This window comes from Leptonychotes weddellii, chromosome 2 (genome assembly GCF_054177405.1).
Source record: "Leptonychotes weddellii isolate Sample4059 chromosome 2, ASM5417740v2, whole genome shotgun sequence".
In the NCBI taxonomy this organism is placed as follows: Eukaryota; Metazoa; Chordata; class Mammalia; order Carnivora; family Phocidae; genus Leptonychotes; species Leptonychotes weddellii.
In genome coordinates this window covers 174246597-174255246 of record NC_138370.1, presented here as the reverse complement: position 1 = coordinate 174255246, position 8650 = coordinate 174246597, and the positions used below count along the sequence as shown (strand labels likewise).

The 8650-nt window shown below is 55.8% G+C and overlaps 1 protein-coding gene across 1 annotated transcript in view; it reads right to left on the bottom strand.

Annotated features, from left to right (window-relative positions):
* Positions 1-5899, bottom strand: part of WFS1 (wolframin ER transmembrane glycoprotein) — a 29948-nt gene extending 24049 nt beyond the window's left edge. The window contains exon 1 of the mRNA XM_081813179.1: positions 5734-5899. The gene's annotated coding sequence lies outside the window, so the exon portion shown is untranslated. The remainder of the gene's footprint in view (positions 1-5733) is intronic.
* Between the last annotated feature and the right edge of the window lie 2751 nt (positions 5900-8650).

The window sequence follows — 8650 nt, the reverse complement described above, 5'->3', positions numbered from 1 at the left end:
TTTTTTTTTTTAAAGATTTTATTTATTTATTTGACAGAGAAAGACACAGCGAGAGAGGGAACACAAACGGGGAGTGGGAGAGGGAGAAGCAGACTCCCTGCCGAGCAGGGAGCCCGATGTGGGACTCGATCCAGGGACTCCAGGATCATGACCTGAGCCGAAGGCAGTCGCTTAACCAACTGAGCCACCCAGGCGCCCGCCTTGAGTGAATTTCTTCCCTCAGTTTCCTCATCTGTAAAATGGGCATGGTCTTCGGGGGCTACTGTGAGGTTGAATGAGATCCCACATAGAACATGAGGTGGCTCCCCACAGATTTCAATCTGGTCATTCCTCTGTCTGAAGGACTCAGTCCTTATTTTAAAACATCCCCCAGAGGCAAGACCAGAGCACGGCCGAGCCACATAAATCTGCTTGGAAATCAACGCACTGCTTCATGCTGTTTCCAAACTGTAGGCTTCAGGGAGCCCAACAAGGAGGCGACTTCTGTGAAACTCGCCATTTAGCCACAAGTGTAGACCAGAGTGAGCACGTAGCCAGCCACGGGCGGGGGAGACCCACGGTGACGCGGCACACGGAACCCAGTCACACAGGTCATCCCCTGACCCAAGACAGCAAACACGTCAGTTCTTTAGACCACATGGGGCCGCATCCTGCCAAGCCACCTCTCGTGGCCTGCTGCCCCCAGAATCAAGGGCCACCTCCTTGGAACAGCAGAGCGCAGCTGGCCTTGACGAGAGCCAACTTGCGTCGGGAATAGCAGCAGGAACGGACGTGTGTCTGGGCGCGCTCTGCTCTCCACGCTTGCCGTGCACAGTCTCGGGGTGCCGCACAAAGCGCTGTAAGCCAGGTCCTGCCACTAGCCGGTGTGACAGACGGACAGGTGGCTTAGCCTTCAACCCTCACCCCATTTCACAGATGAGGAAACACGGGTCCAGAAAGGTAGGACCCGTGCTCGAGACCACACAGCTCACGGTGTTGGAGCTGGAATTCAAATCCACCAAGCCTGTTTCTGAAAAAGGGGCCTCTCACAATCCGACCCCGGCCACACCTGCCCTGTGCTCTGGCAGAGAGAGAGCCCTCTTCCTCCAGTGCGGGACCCAATGTGCCTCGTTCCCGGGAGTGTCCCCAATGCCTCTGCTGAGTCGTGTCTCAGGTAGTATCTCCCTCTACCAGGAGACCCCAGGCCAGGAGGGACACAATTTTACTACCACGAGACATGGGGAGTGAGTCTCAGTTTTACCCGGGACCTGCAGCTACTTAATCTCACTGTGTCTCAGTTTCCTCATCTGTAAAATGGGAATACCACCTCCCATGTAGGGGTGCCATGGGGATTAAGGGTGTGAAGGAAGAGAAAGTAATCTACAAACTATGAAACATTAAAACGAACAATCAACCAACCAACCAACCAACCAACCAACCAAATAAACCCAAGCTAGTTCTCCCAGGTGCTCCACAAGGACGTATTCCGTTGGAAAACACATTCTGGTAGGAACTGCAGGGACCCAACCACAGGTTGTGGCTGGCCTCTGGGCTAAGTATTACGCATGTCGCACGGCAGTCAAAATAACTGTTTCAAATAAAATCTCTGCTTAGTAAGAATGGATGAATAAAAGAAAATTAATTTTCGGATTCTCTAAGAGTTGGTCAAGCCCTTTGGGGAGCAAAGGGCTTATTATTATTTTTTTTTTTTAAAGATTTTATTTATTTATTCGGCAGAGAGAGAGATAGCGAGAGCAGGAACACAGCAGGCAGAGTGGGAGAGCGAGAAGCAGGCTTCCTGCTGAGCAGGGAGTCCGATGTGGGACTTGATCCAGGGACTCCAGGATCATGACCTGAGCCGAGGGCAGTCGCTTAACCAACTGAGCCACCCAGGCGCCCAGGGCTTATTATTTTAAAGCAAATGAGACAATTCACTGCCAGGGTTGGGTCACAGGGAGGATCCCAGACCATCTCCTGGTGGAAGGACCCACACAGGGTCTGGCCTTTCCAGCTGTAACACGTTCTCTTTCCTGGGGTTCTGGGAGCCTGCATCTCATTCCCCTGGAGCACCTGCAGCCTTGCCTGGCACGCAGCGGCGGCCTAATGTGCAAGGCACACCGGGACAGCCTGCCCTCAGGGAAGCAACAAGCTTATAGGACCTTGCTGTGTGACTTCAAGCAATTCCCTCCCCCCAGACCCCAGCATCCTGATGGCAAAACAGGAGCGTCTTCATCCAGCTTGGCCCCAGCTCCAAGACTCCTCCAACCTGCCTGCTGGTGGGGCGGCCAACCCCACTGCCCCCTGATGGCCAGGGTGGTAGCCTGGAAACCTGTCATTGTGTAAGATCCAAAAAAACAAAATGGCTGGCATTCTTTCCACGTGAGTCCCAAGGCATATTTTTATCCCATCAAAACACAAAATACCAGCACCAAGGAGCTTGGCTGAGGAGCTGCCACCCCCAAGGAGGGCTGCAGGGACCATGCATCTATGGAGACATGGAGCAGAATGACCCCATGTGGCCTTCTGCCCCAAACGCTCTAATCTGTGTGCAGGCTGGCCCCCACTCTGGTCCCCCGGGGGGGCAGCCCCACCCCTGAAACAAGCCCCCACGGGAAGCCTTAAAGTTGTTCAAGTGCCCTCTGACCAGAGCCGCCCACACTACCATCCCAGCCCCGGGGAATAAGCAGGGGTGCCCACAGGTGTCACACACAAGGGGGTCTGACACCAGCAAACTTGCCAGCACCATGCAGAGATGGCAGTTAGGAACATTACAGCCCCTCAGCATGGTGCTCCCCTACAAAGATGTTAACCATGACCCCGTATACAAATAAATGTTTAAAGTCGAGGAAAATGTTGGTGTAACACTGTTAAACAGGATTTAAAGCAGCATGAGAATTATCCTGTCTCTTTAGAATGAAAACGAAATCTACCTGCAGAAAAAGATGAAAGAAAATGTCCCCCGAACTGTTAATACTGGCTCTCTCTGGGTGGAGGGATTATGAGTGGTTTTATTTTATTCTTTTTCTAAATGTATTTCCCTGATTTTCTATAAAAAATGTGTAAGGTGTTTGAAATGAAAACAAAACCTATTTTAAAACCTGCCTGTGACTGAGCCCTAAGGGAAAGGGCCCAGGGGTTCCCAGGGTCTGAGAAGGCTGCTCCAGCATGGCCCAAGGCAAAGGGCTACTCCTCAAGACAAGGGCACAAAGCCCTTGGAGGCTCCCAGATACTTATTTTTGCTCCAGAGTATTAAGGGCCAAACCAAGGAACATTCCGATTCCACTCAATGTGCCAAGTCCATAGAAACAAAGTGGGAGGCAAGTTGGGAATGCCCAAACCCTTGATCAAGGACAGCCACGAGTGTGTGCCCAATGCCGAGCCCACACAGCACACCAGGCACCTGCTCTGAGCCCAGCCCCGGCGGGTCAGCAGACACGGACTGGGGGCTGATCCTTCGCTGGGCACTGTGCTGGGCCTCCCGGCCCCAGACAGCACTCCCATAGGGCTGGCCTTCGAGCAGCTCATGCCCAGTGGGAAGGATGACACCTAAACAGACAACTACAAAGATGGAGCAGCATTTGGGGTGCAAGCATCCAACGGGGGGTCTCACTCAGCTTTGGAAGGCAGGGTAGGGATTGTGGAAGAGAGCCCTTGGCTCAGCCTTTAAGACAAGCAGGTGTGAGCCAGGTGAGGGTGGAAGGAAAGAGGAATGGAGGAGTGTGGGCATTCCAACAGGGGACTGCCCAGGAGAAAAGACAGCAGAGGGAGAGTGACCAGCCATGTGGCCAGGAAGGTGTGGATGGTTGGGAAGTGACCGCTGGGGATGGGACACAGGAATGAGAGAAGAGGCTGTGTGGGCAGCTAGGGCAGGTCCCAAGGGCCTGAAGGACTCCAAGCTTTGGAGGCAGAGCTGAGCCTAGGGCCAGGAGGAGTTCGGAAGGACAGTGCTGAGCAGGGAAGTGATAGTTAAAGAACCACTGGGGCTGTGTGGGGACAGGATGGAGAGCCCAGGAAAGGGGCTGGGTGACCATCCAGGGAAAGGTAAGGAGGCCTGGTCCAGGGCCAGCATCTGACAGCAGCTCTGGGGCCAGAAGAGACAGGAGTATCACCAACTGAATGTGAGGGGTGGGGAGCAGAGGGTGGCTTGGTTTGTGGCTGGGGGCCACAGCAGTGGTGCCACTTTCTGGGGTGGGGACGTGGGAGAGGGCGAGAGCCATATAAAGCATAAAGCTCCCTCCCTGTTATGATTCTTCTTATCACCATCATAGACCAGGGCTTGATCTCTGTCCCAGAGCTCAGGCACTTCTGGGGGCCGGGACTGAGCTGGGTCTCCTCTTTGACCAGCCCCCAAAGCCTGTCCAGCCCTGGCATAGGAGGGGCTGGGGAGGCGTGAGCAGGGAGCCCTCCACATATTCTTCCATCCTGGCAAAGAAGGTGTGATGTGGTCTCCCAGCAACCTTCCCTGTTTTCAAAGGTCCATCTGCTTGGGGGTTGGGGGGTGCAGGGGGTGCAGCAAAGGAGTGGTTATATAAGGGAACCTTCCTCTAAATCTCTGGTCAGACACCATGGGGCTCCCAGGAGAATCACAGCCCCTTAGAGACACAGGGGCCAGGATGGGACCATGGAAAGCGTGGCCTCTGGGTTTCCGTTGATATGGCTCCCTCACTAGGGCTGCAGTGAGAACAGGCGACCAGCACGGAGGGTACCCAGGGCACTCTGCAAGTGACAGATCCCAGCAGAAGGGAAAGCCCTTTATAAACAGGCCAAATGCCAGGGGTCACTGTCCAAGGTGAGGAGAGGCAGGACTGGGCTTGCTTGAGGAGAGTGCAGATCAGGGTGCAAGTCTTCCCCCAGGCTCTTTGTGGTCCTGGGCAGGTCACCAATCCCCAGTAAGCCTCAGCTCCATCATGTGTCCACTGGGGCTATAATTCCCACTCCTATAAGCCGGGTGGGGGAGGGGAGTGTAAATATTGTACAAACGTTAGCTCCTTAGAATTTCTTAACATCAACTACAAAAACCGTTGGGAGAGCATGGTTTCATCACATCCCTAAGGGCTGGGCGAGATTCCTCAGAAAGTTTCCATCTGTCACAACAGAAATTAATGGTGCGGAGGGCCGGCGGCCAAAGGCCGGCTTCACCCCAGCAGGGGCCGGGAGGGACTGCCACTGCCCCTGCCTGCCCCCCTTACCGAGGAGGAGCCCCAGGGGGAGAGTGAGCGCCGCACTGATTCTAAGTGGGCTCTGGGGGGTTCAGCCTGACCCAGGGGCTGCCCCCTCCGGTGGGCCCGGTCCCCAGTGCGGGCTGGACCCCGGTCGCCCCCGCCGCCCCAACCGCGTCCCCGTGGGCACTGAGGGCCGCCCTGGGTCCCGCCGACGGCCGCGGGGGAAGGGCCATGACTGGGCACCTCGGGACCGGCGCTGCGGGGTGCGGGGAGGGGCGCCTCCGGCCACCCTCTGGCCACCCGCGGGTCCCCGGGGGCCACGGCTGCTGGCCTCTCGGTGCTCGCAGCGCGCGGGGTCCCGCGACTCCCGAGGGGGCGCGCACTCCCCCCCAGGAAGTCTCAACCCAGGCCTGGGCGGGGGTCGCCGTGGGCGTCGCGCTGCGGGACCCCAGCCCCCCACTTTCTGGGGAACTTGTTGGGGGGGCGCTGGGAGCAGCCGCGCAGATGGAGAAACTGAGGCCCAAGGCGGGCGGCGCCTCCCGGGTCTCTTTCCAGTCCCCCGCGCGGCCGTCCCCCCCCCCGAAGTACTCACCCGCCCGCAAGTGGGCCGCACGCGACTCCGCGACGCCTTCGAACCTCAGGGCCTGTCGCAAAGTTGCTCGCGAGGAGCCGGACGCCCTGAGGCGGGAGCTAAGCAGCCGGGCCGAGCTAGCGACGCGAGCTGCTGCGGGAGCCGGCGAGCGGGGCCCACCACGGAGGGGCAGGGCCGGGGGCGGGGCCGCAGGCCGCGCTCCACTCCCGACGCGGCTCGCAAGACGCGGCGCCGGCTCGGCCCGCTGTGCGGCCGGCACGCCTGCCAATCACCGCGCGCCTCCGCCAATCACGGGGCGCCTCGCCTGTCCGCCGCAGACTGCCCCCTGGTGCCGCGGGGCCGGAGGGCGCCGGGAGGGCGGGTCCGAACCGCCCACAGCGAAAGTTTCTGAGCCGAGTCGGCCCCGGCCCGGCCCACCGCGTCGTGGCCCGGCCCCCGCCCCCGCCCCCGCCCCCGCCCCCGCCCCGCCGGGCCACGCCCACAAGGCATTCCATCGCAGAGGGAGGCCCCTTGCCTCTCTGTCAACAGGTGGTTGGACCCTTGGACAAGACGCGGGCCACCTTTCACCCACCACTCTGGCCCCAAGGTCCCCAACTTCAGATTCATAAGCGTTGCTATTGCAATATTAACTAACAATTGAGTGCCTGCTATGCGCCAGACCCCTAAATTCCAGCCCTGCCAGAGACAGAGAGGGCTCTCCTGATACAGGGATAGACAAATATGGCCCATTTAAATGTGTACAAGTAACCAAGTGCAGCTTTAAGTGCACGAAATTAAATGCAATGTCGCACGCTTTTCACGAGGTAATTATGGGATTCGTTTAAGAAAAGATATCAGCCCTGATGCAAGGCTCAGGCAGTTTGGAAACGCTCTTCTTTCAGTCTCACCTCTGTGTCTGAGGAGGTGCAGCTTGGAGATGAGGGGAAGGGTCTATCCTTAAGTCAGGGCCTTGGGAATGTGAGGTCGTGGCCCGTGACCCCCCCTGGGCTGTGTCTGCTCTGTGTCTGGTCCTCCTAGCCAACCTGGGATGCCTGTCCTGGTCATCATGACAGAACCTGGCTCAGAGTGGCTGCCAGAGATATGTTACCAACATGTGGGGAGCAAAGATCCCAGATGGTTTTGGAGATGGATTCTATATACTGAACACACAGCCCTGGGGACTTGCATCAAAGCTGTGTGATTCACACCAATCACCTCATCTGATTCTTCAGCTGCGCCCCCTCCCCCGGGGCTACCCCGTCTCATCTAAGGCTGTGAGGCTCACAGGGGAAGGAAGGAAATGGGCACAGAGCAGCACCTGCTCGGCCCCAGGTTCAGTTTTGGGGGGCTTTCATACATTGAGGTTTTCACTGCACCCCTAATGAGTGCATGGGGCTTGTTTTAACAATGAGAAAATTGAAGTTCAGACATGGGTAGTTATTTGCCCAATGCAACACAGAAATCTTTCACCTCTTATAATGTTTTTATTACAGAAAATTTGGAGAATTACAAAAGGTAGAAAGAAGAAAAAATCATTCAAAGACTATTACTGTTCATGAGTTGGGATCTATGCATATTGAAGAAGGGGTTTCCAAAGGTCCCTGTGTTCACACTGCAAGTGTGTGCACATACCTGTTTAATTAGGGCCAAGTCCTAGAAACAGAAGCACTGATCCTGGTAGGCTCTTTCAGGTCTCTAGATACATTTTTACAAAACAGATTTCTCAATATTGTTTCCAGTTCACATCTGAGGGGTACACACTGGCATGGGGAACTACCTTTTTAACCCCTTTCCTACTACAGTAAATGAAAAATGGCCTTCGTAACCTGCATTTCCATGCTAACTAATGAGGCTAAACTTTTCATGTTTCTTGATTTTTTTTTTAAGATTTTATTTATTTATTTGATAGAGAGCAAGAGAGCATGAATTGGGGCGAGGGGGAGAGGGAGAAGCAGACTCCCCATTGAACAGGGAACCTGACCCTGGGCTTGATCCCAGGACCCCAGGATCATGACCTGAGCCAAAGGCAGATGCTTAACCGACTGAGCCACCCAGGCACCCCTCATGTTTCTTAATTTGAAAAGCACCTACTTTCTGATTCATCTATTGGGCTTCTTAGGTTCTTTGAAAACCGATGAGATGAGTTCTTCTATTTCCAGCCTACCTTCTTTACCACCTGTCCTCTCCATCAGCTGGCAGGATGGGGGCAGACCTGAAAGGCCTGTGCAGCCCACCCTTGGGGCCAGCAGCCATCCTCGCACCTGGGAGGCTGGGAGCAGACAAGCCTCCTCCAGGGACATGGGAACACCTTGCCAACACTGTCTTCCTTGTCTACAAGAACATAAATGACTCGTCATTCACCCCCTTGCTGGTTGGCCACCACCAAGGAGACCACCATAGCCTGGTCCTTACGGGCCTGACACACGATCACAGAGAAGCCAAGACACTCCCCTTCAAGGGGACTCAATAAGCAGAGGACGAGGATGGGTTGAGCAGCCGGGGCCCAGCCTGGAGGCACTCCATGGAGCGAAAGACCTTGAAAATCATTGGCAGATTCAGAAGGAGAACCATCAGGGCGAAGAAAATGAGCCAACAGGAAGATAACATGGAGCAAATGCCTTTCAGGGTGGAGGAAAAACACGTGAAAATCCTCTGGGAGAAAACGAGAGGCTGCGGGCAGTTCCAGGAGGGAGAGCACCCACCTCTCAGGAGCACCAGAAGGAGTTGGTGGGCAGACAGCAGTGAAAGAAACAAGGAAATTTCCAGAGGAAAATGTCTTGGGCTGAAGCTCTGCGGTGAAGGCTCCAAGGCCCAGAATGGGAGACCATAGCTAGCAGAGTTCCAGAAAGAACTAGTCCCAGGTGAAGGCAGGAGAACCAGCATAGTGCCAGTTCTTAGGGGACCTCGGAACAACTTCCAGGGACTGTGATGATCTGAT